The 16556-nt window shown below is 46.3% G+C and overlaps 1 pseudogene; it reads left to right on the top strand.

Moving 5' to 3' along the window:
- The window catches only part of LOC106566057 (guanine nucleotide-binding protein G(s) subunit alpha-like), a 64438-nt pseudogene extending 48212 nt beyond the window's left edge, over positions 1-16226 (top strand).
- Positions 16227-16556: the final 330 nt, after the last annotated feature.

Here is a 16556-nt window from a genome sequence, read left to right on the forward strand (position 1 = left end):
AGTATTCCCCGCTCTCTGTGTCAGTGATAAAGACTTGGTAGTGTTCCCCCTCTCTGTAGCAGTGATACGGACTTGGTTGTGTTCCCCCTCTCTGTGGCAGCGATAAGGACTTGGTAGTGCTCCCCGTCTCTTTGTCAGTGATAAGGACTTGGTAGTATTCCCCGCCCCTCTCTGTGTCAGTGATAAGGACTTGATAGTGTTCCCCCCTCTCTGTAGCAGTGATAAGGACTTAGTTGTATTCCCCCCTCTATGTGGCATTGATAAGGACTTGGTAGTATTCCCCAGCTCTCTGTGGCAGTGATAAGGACTTGGTAGTGTTCCCCCTCTCTGTGTCAGTGATAAGGACTTGGTAGTGTTCCCCCTCTCTGTGTCAGTGATAAAGACTTGGTAGTGTTCCCCCCTCTCTGTAGCAGTGATAAGGACTTGGTTGTATTCCCCCCTCTCTGTGGCAGCGATAAGGACTTGGTAGTGTTCCCCCCTCTCTGTGGCGGCAATAAGGACTTGGTTGTATTCCCCCTCTCTGTGGCAGCGATAAGGACTTGGTAGTATTCCCCAGCTCTCTGTGTCAGTGATAAGGACTTGGTAGTATTCCCCGCTCTCTGTGTCAGTGATAAAGACTTGGTAGTGTTCCCCCTCTCTGTAGCAGTGATACGGACTTGGTTGTGTTCCCCCCTCTCTGTGGCAGCGATAAGGACTTGGTAGTGCTCCCCCGTCTCTTTGTCAGTGATAAGGACTTGGTAGTATTCCCCGCCCCTCTCTGTGTCAGTGATAAGGACTTGATAGTGTTCCCCCTCTCTGTAGCAGTGATAAGGACTTAGTTGTATTCCCCCCTCTCTGTGGCAGTGATAAGGACTTGGTAGTATTCCCCAGCTCTCTGTGGCAGTGATAAGGACTTGGTAGTGTTCCCCCCTCTCTGTGTCAGTGATAAGGACTTGGTAGTGTTCCCCCCTCTCTGTGTCAGTGATAAAGACTTGGTAGTGTTCCCCCCTCTCTGTAGCAGTGATAAGGACTTGGTTGTATTCCCCTCTCTCTGTGGCAGTGATAAGGACTTGGTAGTGTTCCCCCCTCTCTGTGGCGGCAATAAGGACTTGGTTGTATTCCCCCTCTCTGTGGCAGCGATAAGGACTTGGTAGTATTCCCCAGCTCTCTGTGTCAGTGATAAGGACTTGGTAGTATTCCCCGCTCTCTGTGTCAGTGATAAAGACTTGGTAGTGTTCCCCCTCTCTGTAGCAGTGATACGGACTTGGTTGTGTTCCCCCCTCTCTGTGGCAGCGATAAGGACTTGGTAGTGCTCCCCCGTCTCTTTGTCAGTGATAAGGACTTGGTAGTATTCCCCGCCCCTCTCTGTGTCAGTGATAAGGACTTGATAGTGTTCCCCCCTCTCTGTAGCAGTGATAAGGACTTAGTTGTATTCCCCCCTCTATGTGGCATTGATAAGGACTTGGTAGTATTCCCCAGCTCTCTGTGGCAGTGATAAGGACTTGGTAGTATTCCCCAGCTCTCTGTGGCAGTGATAAGGACCTTGTAGTGTTCCCCCCTCTCTGTGATGGCGATAAGGACTTGGTAGTATTCCCCTGTCTCTGTGGCAGCGATAAGGACTTGGTAGTATTCCCCCCTCTCTGTGGCAGCGATAAGGACTTGGTAGTATTTCCCGCCCCTCTCTGTGGCGGTGATAAGGACTTGGTAGTATTCCCCTGTCTCTGCCGCAGCGATAAGGACTTGGTAGTATTTCCCCCGCTCTCTGTGGCAGTGATAAGAACTTGGTAGTAGTCCCCCCCTCTCTGTGGCAGAGATAAGGACTTGGTAGTGTCCCCCCCCCCTTCTCTGTGGCGGTGATAAGGACTTGGTAGTATTCCCCTGTCTCTGTGGCAGCAATAAGGACTTGGTAGTATTGCCCAGCTCTCTGTGGCAGTGATAAGGACTTGGTTGTATTCCCCCTCTCTGTGGCAGTGATAAGGACTTGGTAGTATTCCCCAGTCTCTGTGGCAGCAATAAGGACTTGGCAGTGGTCCCCCTCTCTGTGGCAGTGATAAGGACTTGGTTGTGGTCCCCCTCTCTGTGGCAGTGATAAGGACTTGGTAGTGTTCCCCCCTCTCTGTGGCAGCGATAAGGACTTGGTAGTGTTCCCCCATCTCTCTATCAGTGATAAGGACTTAGTTGTATTCCCCCCCTCTCTGTGGCAGAAATAAGGACTTGGTAGTATTCCCCCCTCTCTGTGGCAGACATAAGGACTTGGTAGTGTGCCCCCCTTCTCTGTGGCGGTGATAAGGACATGGTAGTATTCCCCTGTCTCTGTGGCAGCAATAAGGACTTGGTAGTATTGCCCAGCTCTCTGTGGCAGTGATAAGGACTTGGTTGTATTCCCCCTCTCTGTGGCAGTGATAAGGACTTGGTAGTATTCCCCAGTCTCTGTGGCAGCAATAAGGACTTGGTAGTGGTCCCCCTCTCTGTGGCAGTGATAAGGACTTGGTTGTGGTCCCCCTCTCTGTGGCAGTGATAAGGACTTGGTAGTGTTCCCCCCTCTCTGTGGCAGCGATAAGGACTTGGTAGTGTTCCCCCATCTCTCTATCAGTGATAAGGACTTAGTTGTATTCCCCCCCTCTCTGTGGCAGAAATAAGGACTTGGTAGTATTCCCCCCTCTCTGTGGCAGACATAAGGACTTGGTAGTGTGCCCCCCTCTCTGTGGCAGTGATAACGACTTGGTAGTGTTCCCCCCTCTCTGTGGCAGTGATAAGGACTTGGTAGTGTTCCCCCCTCTCTGTGGCAGTGATAAGAACTTAGTAGTGTTACCCCGTCTCTGTGTCAGTGATAAGGACTTGGTAGTGTTCCGGGGGTACACTATCAAGTCCTTATCACTGATAGAGAGATGGGGGAACACTACCAAGTCCTTATCTGTGGCAGACATACGGACTTGGTAGTGTACCCCCCTCTCTGTGGCAGTGATAAGGACTTGGTAGTGTTCCCCCCTCTCTTTGGCAGCGATAAGGACTTGGTAGTATTCCCCCCCTCTCTGTGGCGGTGATAAGGACTTGGAATTATACCCCTGTCTCTGTGGCAGCGATAAGGACTTGGTAGTGTTCCCCCCTCTCTGTGGCAGCGATAAGGACTTGGTAGAATTCCCCCCTATCTGTGGTGGTGATAAGGACTTGGTAATGTTCCCTTCTCTCTATGACTTGTGATAAGGACTTGATAAGGCTGTTCTAAGGATTGTGTTAAGGCTCTTCTAAGAACTGTAATGAGGCTGTTCTAGGGACTGTTCTAAGGTCTGTGATAAGGCTGTTCTAAGGACTGTGATAAGGCTGTGATAAGGACTGTGATAAATTTGTTATTAGGACTGTGATAAGGACTTGTGGAGGAGATTGAATTGAGTCTCAGTCAGATGGAGGCAGGCGCATGGAATCACTTCTGCTCTGTTGTCATCAGATTCTTAGGTTTTGATGTTTTCATGGCACTTCCTGTCACATTTGGTTGTCTGTGTTTTCAATTAAGGATGTTTTGTATCTTAATCATTTTAGCAATGCAACAGGGTGACATTTTGACTCTCCAAAAGGTGCTGAAATAGACTGTAGGCAATCACTTCATATACAACGTCCATGTGATTGTATGGCTTGTCACATTTACCAACCCTACGCGCCGTAGTTTTATTTAACTAGGCAAGTCAGTTAAGAACAAATTCTTATTTACAATGACGGCCTACCCAAGGTAAAAATCTGTCGTTCTGCCCTGAACAAGGCAGTTAACCCACTGTTCTCAGGTAGGCCGTCATTGTAAATAAGAATTTGTTCTTAACCGACTTGCCTAGTTAAATAAAGGTTAATTTAAAAAAAAATGTAAACCCGGCCAAACTCTAACCTGGACGATGCTGGGCCAATTGTGTGCCGCTCTATGGGACTCCCAATCACAGCCAGTTGTGATACTGGCCCGGGATCAAACCAGGGTCTGTTGTGATGCTTCTAGCACTGAGATGCAGTGCCTTAGACCACTGCGCCACTTGGGACGCTATGTATCTGCCTCATTTAATTCTATACCACATAGATTATCACCCTCTCATGGGCGTCATATATTAGGCCTAGAAGTTATGAAATGGCTGTTGTTGCAAGTATTGCTTATTGTGTTGTCAAAATGTCTTTCTCTGGCTGAGCGCTACATTTTCATTCCTTAAGAACCGTGATAAAACATGTTACGTTACAGATTCTTGAGAGCAAACTTTTACCGGATCCCGTTATGAATTGGGGGTCAATTTGGGGAGTGCCAACAGTAACATACAGTATAGACGATATGGTAGTGTAGATACTAAACCAAACAGATAAACAAAATGTCAAGTAGTTTTGATGTGTGGTTGAGACCTACTGAGAGCACGGTTAACCTGCATAAATCTCAGTCCTACATGAATGTCACAGAAACAAATCTCCAAATAAAAAGCCCTTTCCCTGTGTATTAGGAGGATTACGGTCTTGTCTGACAATAGCACTGGTCATTGCTCTGTCAAAATCATGGATGGGGTGGTGTAAAAAACACTCCAGGTCACTCTTGAATGTTAAACTAGATAGAAAGTTAAATACACTGCTCAAAAAAATAAAGGGAACACTTAAACAACACAATGTAACTCCAAGTCAATCACACTTCTGTGAAATCAAACTGTCCACTTAGGAAGCAACACTGATTGACAATACATTTCACATGCTGTTGTGCAAATGGAATAGACAACAGGTGGAAATTATAGGCAATTAGCAAGACACCCCCAATAAAGGAGTGGTTCTGCAGGTGGGGACCACAGACCACTTCTCAGTTCCTATACTTCCTGGCTGATGTTTTGGTCACTTTTGAATGCTGGCAGTGCTTTCACTGGTAGCATGAGACGGAGTCTACAACCCACACAAGTGGCTCAGGTAGTGCAGCTCATCCAGGATGGCACATCAATGCGAGCTGTGGCAAGAAGGTTTGCTGTGTCTGTCAGCGTAGTGTCCAGAGCATGGAGGCGCTACCAGGAGACAGGCCAGTACATCAGGAGACGTGGAGGAGGGCAACAACCCAGCAGCAGGACCGCTACCTCCGCCTTTGTGCAAGGAGGAGCAGGAGAAGCACTGCCAGAGCCCTGCAAAATGACCTCCAGCATGCCACAAATGTGCATGTGTCTGCTCAAACGGTCAGAAACAGACTCCATGAGGGTGGTATGAGGGCCCGACGTCCACAGGTGGGGGTTGTGCTTACAGCCCAACACCGTGCAGGACGTTTGGCATTTGCCAGAGAACACCAAGATTGGCAAATTCGCCACTGGCGCCCTGTGCTCTTCACAGATGAAAGCAGGTTCACACTGAGCACGTGACAGACGTGACAGAGTCTGGAGACGCCGTGGAGAATGTTCTGCTGCCTGCAACATCCTCCAGCATGACCGGTTTGGCGGTGGGTCAGTCATGGTGTGGGGTGGCATTTCTTTGGGGGGGCCGCACAGCCCTCCATGTGCTCGCCAGAGGTAGCCTGACTGCCATTAGGTACCGAGATGAGATCCTCAGACCCCTTGTTAGACCATATGCTGGTGCGGTTGGCCCTGGGTTCCTCCTAATGCAAGACAATGCTAGACCTCATGTGGCTGGAGTGTGTCAGCAGTTCTTGCAAGAGGAAGGCATCGATGCTATGGACTGGCCCGCCCGTTCCCCAGACCTGAATCCAATTGAGCACATCTGGGACATCATGTCTCGCTCCATCCACCAACGCCACGTTGCACCACAGACTGTCCAGGAGTTGGCGGATGCTTTAGTCCAGGTCTGGGAGGAGATCCCTCAGGAGACCATCCGCCACCTCATCAGGAGCATGCCCAGGCATTGTAGGGAGGTCATACAGGCACGTGGAGGCCACACACACTACTGAGCCTCATTTTGACTTGTTTTAAGGACATTACATCAAAGTTGGATCAGCCTGTAGTGTGGTTTTCCACTTTAATTTTGAGTGTGACTCCAAATCCAGACCTCCATGGGTTGATAAATTGGATTTCCATTGATTATTTTTGTGTGATTTTGTTGTCAGCACATTCAACTATGTAAAGAAAAAAGTATTTAATAAGATTATTTATTTCATTCAGATCTAGGATATGTTGTTTAAGTGTTCACTTTATTTTTTTGAGCAGTATAAATTAAAAATGTCAAATAACTGCCCTTTTTCTGGTCCCCAAATTGCTTTTGACGAACAAATCGGCCCTCCGCTGGTTTTTAAAAAGCCCAATGTGTCCCTCGAGTCGAAATTGTGTTTGCTATGGACTAATTCTGTATTCCATACCAAACTTGATAAACTAGGCCTCATTTTGCATTTGTATCTCAGTTTCCCTGTTAAGATTTGTACCTAAACGCACTACATAATTCAGTGAACAGGACTGGGAAGTGACGTTGCGATGCCGCAGACAAAGCAGAGAGGTTGTTGAGATGTTCCCCTCAGGCTGATGTGGACAGCTTTAGGAATGCTGAGGAAATAGGGCTGTAGCCTAGGCCAGGGGTTCTCAAACCTTTTTAGCTAGGAACCCCTTAAGTGATAGCAAATTCTTCTTTAGTGAGATAAAATAGTATACAAGGAGTTTTAATCTGACTTCGGCAGTGCATTAAATAAGTCTCGGGCCCTGGGAAGGAACATTTTAAAGGCCCACCTCTTGGCATCGGAGAGAAATGTGTGCAGTTTTCAAGCTAATTAATTTCCTGCTATTCAAAAAAGTATAGTCCTTGGGCAGAGATTTTTGTTGTTGCAGCTTTAAAGCTCATGTCCTGTAATTCTACACATTTTGCAGCTTTAAAGCTCATGTCCTGTAATTTTCTACACATTTTGCAGCTTTAAAGCTCATGTCCTGTAATTTTCTACACATTTTGCAGGGTTAAAGCTTAAATTACAGTGCATTTATGTAAAATTAAAAACAAAAATGTTTTAGGGCATTAAGTATTAACTTCTAAAATGTATAATTGTCAGAGTACTCTGGATACCAACATCCTTGTTAGCCTCCCAGACCCATTTGCCCAGGGTTAAGAACATACATTTTAGATAATACAATAATATTACATTGTACTATATTACATCCTCTAAACTTATTCCACGGATCCCTTGGCCAACATTCATTAAATCTGTTGTTGTTAGTAATGTTTTATGAAACGTAAACCCGCTGCAGTACCTCCGCGACCCCAGTTTGAGAACCCCTGGCCTAGCCGACTAGCCACTGACTTATGTATCAACGGAGCAAAAGACCATTCAGTCTGGCCTGTCAGTTTTACTCTCTCTCAAAGCCACACTATCTTTACTCTTCTGCTATACATTGTTCACTTGATAAACTCTTCTCTCTCTTTCTTTCTCCCCATCCGGTTTGTAGTAGTGTCTCTGCAGGAAATGGCTGGGACTGAGTAACTGAGTCATCACATGAAGAGAGAGAGGGAGGGTGAGAGGTTTCACTGGAAACAGGGTTGGGGGAGAGCGTAAGAGGGCTTTTCAAACTGAAAGGCCTGAGTTTGTGTGTGTGTATTTTCGTGTAGTCGCACACACTGCACGCATATAAAATCCTCCCTATTTATCTAGCTGACTGCATTTCCAGCATGAGAATAGATAAACAGTTGTTGGTTCCAGGTGCATGGCCATAATATTGTAGCGCATCTCGCAACTTTCCTGGGGTGTATTCATTAGTCGGATTCCATTGCGAAACATTTTCTGTTACGAAACATTTTGTAACGAAAACGAGACTAATGAATACACTCCAGGAAAATTGTGAGACGCACCACAGTGTTACGACCGTGCAGCTGGACAACTTCAGGTAGGTCCCTCCCGGTTTCGTCCTGCTTGCTCTGTTTGCTTAAGTTTGGTTTGTAGAGTAAACCGTAAACGTGTCGTTGCAAAACAGATTCCGACTAATGAATAAACCCCTGGTCTGCGTACGTAGTTACATTGTTGCGATCCCAGACGGTTGTTATTTCTAGAATGCTCTCCTGTTTAGAGCCTGTGTTGCCAGACGGTTGTTATTTCTAGAATGCTCTCCTGTTTAGAGCCTGTGTTGCCAGACGGTTGTTATTTATAGAATGCTCTCCTGTTTAGAGCCTGGGTTGCCAGATTATTGTTATTTCTAGAATGCTCTCCTGTTTAGAGCCTGTGTTGCCAGATGGTTGTTATTTCTAGAATGCTCTCCTGTTTAGAGCCTGCGTTGCCAGATTATTGTTATTTCTAGAATGCTCTCCTGTTTAGAGCCTGTGTTGCCAGATGGTTGTTATTTCTAGAATGCTCTCCTGTTTAGAGCCTGCGTTGCCAGATTATTGTTATTTCTAGAATGCTCTCCTGTTTAGAGCCTGTTACCCCTTTCCGTCTCTACTTCCAGCATTCTGTGCTCAACAGCCCTTTTTTGGGGGGGGGATCTCACCCTCCCATTGCTGGTCTCTCTCCACATTTCCCTCCCCCTCTTTTCTTCTCTCCCTGCCTTTTTCATTCTTTCTCTCTCTCTTTCTTTTCTGTGTCTGTCTCTCTCTCTCTGGCCCGACTCCAGTCACTAAAGATTTGGAGCTGATAGTCTATTTATAGCGCCTGTGGTTCTGTCACCATAACAACCAAGCTGGAGGCCAGGGAGCTATTTTTGGAGCAGCTCTGTAATGTCTTCTCTCTCTTTTCTCCCTTTCTCCCTCTCTTCTGTGTCAGAGCGACTTCTGGGTGTGCGTGTGTGTGTCTTTAAATACGGAGGGATGTTAGGGATAGTGAAATAGTGGGTGGTTTGCAATAATATACTGCTCAAAAAAATAAAGGGAACACTAAAATAACACATCCTAGATCTGAATGAATGAAATAATCTTATTAAATACTTTTTTCTTTACATAGTTGAATGTGCTGACAACAAAATCACACAAAAATAATCAATGGAAATCCAATTTATCAACCCATGGAGGTCTGGATTTGGAGTCACACTCAAAATGAAAGTGGAAAACCACACTACAGGCTGATCCAACTTTGATGTAATGTCCTTAAAACAAGTCAAAATGAGGCTCAGTAGTGTGTGTGGCCTCCACGTGCCTGTATGACCTCCCTACAATGCCTGGGCATGCTCCTGATGAGGTGGCGGATGGTCTCCTGAGGGATCTCCTCCCAGACCTGGACTAAAGCATCCGCCAACTCCTGGACAGTCTGTGGTGCAACGTGGCGTTGGTGGATGGAGCGAGACATGATGTCCCAGATGTGCTCAATTGGATTCAGGTCTGGGGAACAGGCGGGCCAGTCCATAGCATCAAAGCCTTCCTCTTGCAGGAACTGCTGACACACTCCAGCCACATGAGGTCTAGCATTGTCTTGCATTAGGAGGAACCCAGGGCCAACCGCACCAGCATATGGTCTCACAAGGGGTCTGAAGATCTCATCTCGGTACCTAATGGCAGTCAGGCTACCTCTGGCGAACACATGGAGGGCTGTGCGGCCCCCCAAAGAAATGCCACCCCACACCATGACTGACCCACCGCCAAACCGGTCATGCTGGAGGATGTTGCAGGCAGCAGAACATTCTCCACGGCGTCTCCAGACTCTGTCACGTCTGTCACGTGCTCAGTGTGAACCTGCTGTCATCTGTGAAGAGCACAGGGCGCCAGTGGCGAATTTGCCAATCTTGGTGTTCTCTGGCAAATGCCAAACGTCCTGCACGGTGTTGGACTGTAAGCACAACCCCCACCTGTGGACGTCGGGCCCTCATACCACCCTCATGGAGTCTGTTTCTGACCGTTTGAGCAGACACATGCACATTTGTGGCCTGCTGGAGGTCATTTTGCAGGGCTCTGGCAGTGCTCCTCCTGCTCCTCCTTGCACAAAGGCAGAGGTAGCGGTCCTGCTGCTGGGTTGTTGCCCTCCTACGGCCTCCTCCACGTCTCCTGATGTACTGGCCTGTCTCCTGGTAGCGCCTCCATGCTCTGGACACTACACTGACCTTCTTGCCACAGCTCGCATTGATGTGCCATCCTGGATGAGCTGCACTACCTGAGCCACTTGTGTGGGTTGTAGACTCCGTCTCATGCTACCACTAGAGTGAAAGCACCGCCAGCATTCAAAAGTGACCAAAACATCAGCCAGGAAGCATAGGAACTGAGAAGTGGTCTGTGGTCCCCACCTGCAGAACCACTCCTTTATTGGGGGTGTCTTGCTAATTGCCTATAATTTCCACCTGTTGTCTATTCCATTTGCACAACAGCATGTGAAATTTATTGTCAATCAGTGTTGCTTCCTAAGTGGACAGTTTGATTTCACAGAAGTGTGATTGACTTGGAGTTACATTGTGTTGTTCCCTTTATTTTTTTGAGCAGTGTATATTTAATGTAGTTATAATAATGATGATCCAATGTAATGGGTTTAATTATCATACATTTTACAATCTGTAGTCAACATTTTTGTAAAGATTATGATCAGGTCATTCATATTCAAGGTATATGTATGTAAGGGTCCTGTGTGTAGCTGGTGTAGAGAGTCACGCGCAGGTATGAGTAATCAACGTACTTTTACTCAAAGACAAATATACAAAGTAACATCACAAGCCCACAAAGACGAACCGAATTACAATAAACAATCACTCACAAACACAACATGGGGAACAGAGGGTTAAATAATAAACAAGTAATTGGTTGAGTGTGTAAGACAAAGACAGAACAAATTGGAAAATGAAAAGTGGTGGCTAGAGAGCCAGTGACGTCGAACGCCGCCCGAACAAGGAGAGGGACCGACTTCGGCGGAAGTCGTGACAGTACCCCCCCCCGACGCGCGGCTGCAGCTGCGCCCGACACCGACCTCAGGGACGACCCGGAGGGCGAGGCGCGAGGGCGATCCGGATGGAGACGGTGGAAATCAAGCAGCAACGAAGGGTCCAGGACGTCCTCCACCGGCACCCAGCATCTCTCCTCCAGACATTTAAATTTTTTTAAATTTACGTCATTTAGCAGACGCTCTTATCCAGAGCGACTTACAAATTGGTGCATTCACCTTATGATATCCAGTGGAACAACCACTTTACAATAGTACATCTATATATTTTCTTTGGGGGGGGTTAGAAGGATTACTTTATCCTATCCCAGGTATTCCTTAAAGAGGTGGGGTTTCAGGTACCGTACCCCTCACACTCCACGAGGTACTGAAGGCCCCTCGCCCGACGCCTAGAGTCCAGGATGGCTCGAACAGCATATGCTGGGGCCCCCTCGATGTCCAGAGGGGGCGGAGGAACCTCCCGCACCTCAGCTTCCTGGAGTGGACCAGCCACCACCGGCCTGAGGAGAGACACATGGAACGAGGGATTAATACGATAATCTGGGGGAAGCTGTAACCTGTAACATACCTCGTTCAGTCTCCTCAGGACTTTAAATGGAGGGGCAGGTTTCGGGTCAAGAGCCAGACCCGGTCCCCCGGTGCAAACACCGGGGCCTCGCTGTTGTGGCGGTCGGTGCTCGCTTTTTGCCGCCTCACGGCCTGTTGTAGGTACACATGGGCGGCGTCCCAGGTCTCCTCCGAGCGCTTAAACCATTCGTCCACCGCTGGAGCTTCGATCTGGCTCTGATGCCAAGGTGCCAGAACCAGGCTGATACCCCAGTACGCACTGGAAAGGAGAGAGGTTAGTGGAGGAGTGGCGGAGTGAGTTTTGGGCCATCTCTGCCCAGGGGATGAACGCCGCCCACTCCCCTGGCCGGTCCTGGCAATATGACCGCAGAAACCTACCCACATCCTGGTTTACTCTCTCCACCTGCCCGTTACTCTCGGGGTGAAAACCTGAGGTGAGGCTGACCGAGACCCCCAGAAGTTCCATGAACGCTCTCCAGACCCTGGACGTGAACTGGGGACCCCGATCAGAAACTATGTCCTCAGGCACCCCGTAGTGCCGGAAGACGTGTGTGAACAGGGCCTCCACAGTCTGTAGGGCCGTAGGGAGACCGGGCAAAGGGAGGAGACAGCAGGACTTAGAAAACCGATCCACAACGACCAGGATTGTGGTGGACCTCTCTGATATTGAAATGTGTAGCCTATGACCATGGTGTGAGGTTGGACTTGTCACACCATTCTGCCCAGTAGACTGGACCAATGACGGCAGTCCACGCTTAGGGTCCAGGTTCACATGTAGAAAAAGAGGGAGGGGTGGATCCAATCCGTCTGCTGGCTGGCCACAACAAGTCACATCAGTCTAAAGGCACAACAGTCAGTCAGCTGTAGACCATAAGCTCTCTAAATTCAGCTTAAACATATTTAATGGTTCAACTATATGCATATAACGTTTACAGAGCCCCCCCCCCACCCCTCACTATTACTACTACAGCAGCAGCTCCAGTGACTACACTGTCTGACAGAGCAAACGGCTGGTGACTCACACTGCAAACCTCTGATCTCGCTGTGGAGAAAGAATACACCCCTCCGCTGGTCGGCTGTGGAAGTGTTATCCATCTTTTTGCTTTACTGGTTGGTGACTGTGGTCTCCCTCCCCGAGTCTCAATCTGCCTGCTATGGAATTTGCCGGAGGCGGAATGACCGCTAGTGCCATCTTGAGAATGTTTACGGTCTGGTTAGTTTGACAGGAAATATATGGTGAAACATGTAGTTGGCTGAATTGACAGACAGATAACATACATCTAATGTCTCAAATGCAGCACCCAGTGAGGTTTTGGTATTTGACAATAGTTCTGGTTTGAGAATGTTTCAGAGTTGGTTGGTCATCTGTCTCTCAGGAATGAAGAATATTGTTATATTCCTTGGAGTATTGTCCATTTGGGTATAGCACTAATTATGTATTTCTGTCAGTTGTATGTACAATATACTCTATAAATATCATATTGTGTCCTTTAATATCTGTCAATAAATGTGTAATCCTCTTTTACAGCTTTCTAGAAAAGATTGAAATTGTGAAGCAGAGTGACTATTCTCCTACTGATCAGGACCTGTTGAGATGCAGAGTACTGACTTCAGGGATTTTTGAGACAAGATTCCAAGTAGACAAAGTCAATTTTCAGTGAGTTTGAAATGGCAGCCATTTTTCTTCAAGATGAATACCCTAGTTAACTGTTGATCCCTCTGTGTTTCTACTACTTGTTATCAGTGGATATATTGGGCAGTAAATAACTCTCATTGTCTTTTCTCCTCTCCCAGTATGTTTGATGTTGGAGGTCAGAGGGATGAACGCCGAAAGTGGATTCAGTGTTTTAATGGTAAGGCCTCTGCACCATCTAATACTGTTGTATTTCTACTTCCAATTAGTGTATAAGCAAATGGCATGGGGATGCATCCACCTTCACATCCATGTCCTGTATCATGTCTAACCCAGTGGTGGTTATCTCCTTGTCTGTCTGTCTGTCTGTCTGTCTGTCCCTCCAGATGTGACAGCCATTATCTTTGTGGTAGCCAGTAGCAGCTACAACATGGTGATCCGGGAAGACAATCAGACCAACCGGCTGCAGGAGGCCCTCAACCTCTTCAAGAACATCTGGAGCAACAGGCAAGACCTCTCTGGCCTCTACCACTTTCAGTTCTCTCCCTCTTACAAAGCCACTCCTGTCCTTGACATACTGTTGTTTTGTGTGATTCCCAACCGATATGGATTGTTGACCTTTTATGCTAATTTAAAATGTCATTGATTTGAATACATCCACTTCAACTCCCTTTGTTATTGTTTCTCTCCTCAGGTGGCTACGGACCATTTCTGTCATTCTCTTCCTGAACAAACAGGATCTGCTAGCAGAGAAGGTGCTTGCGGGGAAATCTAAAATTGAAGAGTATTTCCCAGAGTTTGGGCGCTACACTACACCAGATGATGGTAAGGGAAACAGTAATACTCCTGAGCAACTCTCTACTGTAACTATTCAAGACTGTCAACGTTTCAAGTTTATCTGTAAATGTAACAATTGTAATAATAGAACTTTGAACACTTCGGAACACTTTGCGAACTCTTCTCTGGTGAAGAATGAATCTTGTTAACATGGATTATTTTACTGATGGAAATGAAAATGTCTGGTATACAGTGATTAAACAGATGCTGGTATATAACTGATGTCCACTGAGTTTGATGTCTCTGTCCTTCCCAACCAGCAACACCAGAGCCAGGGGAGGATCCTCGTGTCACAAGGGCAAAGTACTTCATACGTGATGAGTTTCTGGTACATTCATTAATGCCTAGTCACTTTTTTGTTGACCTTTTTGTGTAAGAAACCAAGCATATTGTGAGACTAGTAGTACCAAATATGCACACAGCCATATGTGATAATGAATCCCTTCTCTTCTGTGTGACCTTTTCAGAGGATCAGCACAGCCAGCGGAGATGGAAGGCACTATTGTTATCCCCATTTCACCTGCGCAGTGGACACTGAAAACATCCGGCGCGTCTTCAACGACTGTCGAGACATCATTCAGAGGATGCACCTACGACAATATGAGCTCTTGTGATGTGAGTGGGAGGAGAGACTCCCAGTGTTCTGCCTATCCTTGATCAGTTAGTCCCCTCGTCACTCAACCAACCCTCCCCTTCCATCCTGAAAAACAAACACCTTCTCCTGGGGACACTGTGTTTCAAATAAAGAAAGTGACAGTGCAGCCACAGACTCCTAAACACAGTATTGTACCTGTAACAAGCCAGGACTGCTGAACGCGCCACTGCACTTTGACACTGTGCTCAGGACTGCAGTGTGCAATCCATGGCTTTTTTCCGCGCGCGCTCTCAAAAACACACGCAAGGAAACCCTCTCTCTCATTTTCAGTGTCTCACATTCATTCTTTTACTTGGAAATATTCCACACACACACACACACACACACACACACACACACACACACACACACACACAGTCTTGAGTTACTCTGGCAAGAGATGTCCTCGAGAGATACAGTATGTACAGTACACTGAAGAAGGGTCTGGGAAGGAAAAATGGAGGAATGTAACCAATAAAGAAGCTGGTTGTGAGCACGTTCTGCCTGGGGATGGATGGATGGATGGATGGATGGATGGATGGATGGATGGATGGATGTAGAACTGAGTGTGACTCGGACACAAGACTGTCACATGACTTGCTTTTCTGGAATCAATGAGGAGGAAAATCTAAACATATAATACATGAATTCATGCATACAGTGAACGTCACACAGTGCAAAAAAATCCAAGCTATATATATAGATATATAGATATATATGTGTGTATATAAATAAATATTATATTCCTGTAATAACACAAGTCAACTTTTAAGTTTGTTAGTTCCCCGTGTTGTGTGTTGGTGTACACTGTTTGTGCAATCTGCCGTTGTGCACCATTTAACCCTGTTTCTCCTGTTTCCTACCTCCCAAATCACCCCGTCTATTCTCCTTCTCCCTCCCTTCCCGCTGGTACCCGACTCCAGCTCACAAAACATGGAACTATTTTCAACACCTGGGGATTATAGACCGGCTTTATTTAACAAGGAAAGAATAACCACAACACACGGAAATAAGAAGTTGAGGGAGCAAAGGACAGACATGACATGCACGCACACACACACAGAGTCCTGCCCTCATCACTTAACCCTACACATTCCTGTGTTATTCCCTGCCACCTCTCCTCTCCTGTCTCCCAGCCTCCGAGCATTCAGTATGTCTGTCTGTCTTTATTTTACTGCTGGACTATTATTCTTGTACAGACTGTAAAATGTATTATTTTGTACAACTTTATTGAAAAAAAATTACTTGTAGAAGATCCCTGTGCCTTGATCACGACTGTACGTGTAAAATGAGCTAAGATGCAAGTTATGTTTCACTGCGTTGTACAGCTAGGCTGGCGTCAGCCGCCCCCTGTGCTGGTGCACCCTGGGTAGGGGTGGGGTGAGGGGACGAGGCTGCCATCTGTTGCTTAGTTACCATTTTCCCACATTCATTTGTTTTGCTTTACTTTCCTATGATTTTATATATAATAGAATTTAAGAAGAAAAATAAGCAGACATCCCACCCTAATGTTGTGCAGTAAAATATATTAAACCCTAACACAATTTAATATATATAAAATATATTTCAGAGTGTATATTTTATATGTTATTATCTATAGTATCTCCATTGTGAGCTCTTTTTTTAGGGTTTCTTAGTTTTTTGTCACCAACATCGGTTTACATTTAATCTGGGCGTAATGGGAAGAGCTTAGACTGATTTGTATTTCTTTTTTTAAGCTTTAACTCTTTTAAAGGAGAGGATAATATCCGAATGCAAAGCATGGCTTGTTTCTACATAAACCAAATTATTTTTGCTTAAAAAAATAAGAAAAAATGTATTAGTGTTTGGTTCATTTTTAGTTCTGCCTTGCAGAGGCTGAGTACCATTTTTTTTCCGAAGCTACCATTTTCTGTAATGTCCATATTCACCAGACTGAGCCTCTTCTATTTTTGCAGCCTTGCCCTACTACCAGGTGACAACCAAGATGACCCTCTCTGTACTACAGAAAATGACAGTACACATTCAGCCATATGACTATGCTCCGCCATGGCTCTGTGTTTTACAAATGCATAGTAGTATTTCTGTATTTATTTGTCAACTTTTGCCAGATTTGAACATGAGAGTACAATAAGCCACACTCTTGAGGCATAGCCCTTGCCTTTTTC

This window comes from Salmo salar, chromosome ssa12 (assembly GCF_905237065.1).
Source record: "Salmo salar chromosome ssa12, Ssal_v3.1, whole genome shotgun sequence".
NCBI lineage: Eukaryota > Metazoa > Chordata > Actinopteri > Salmoniformes > Salmonidae > Salmo > Salmo salar.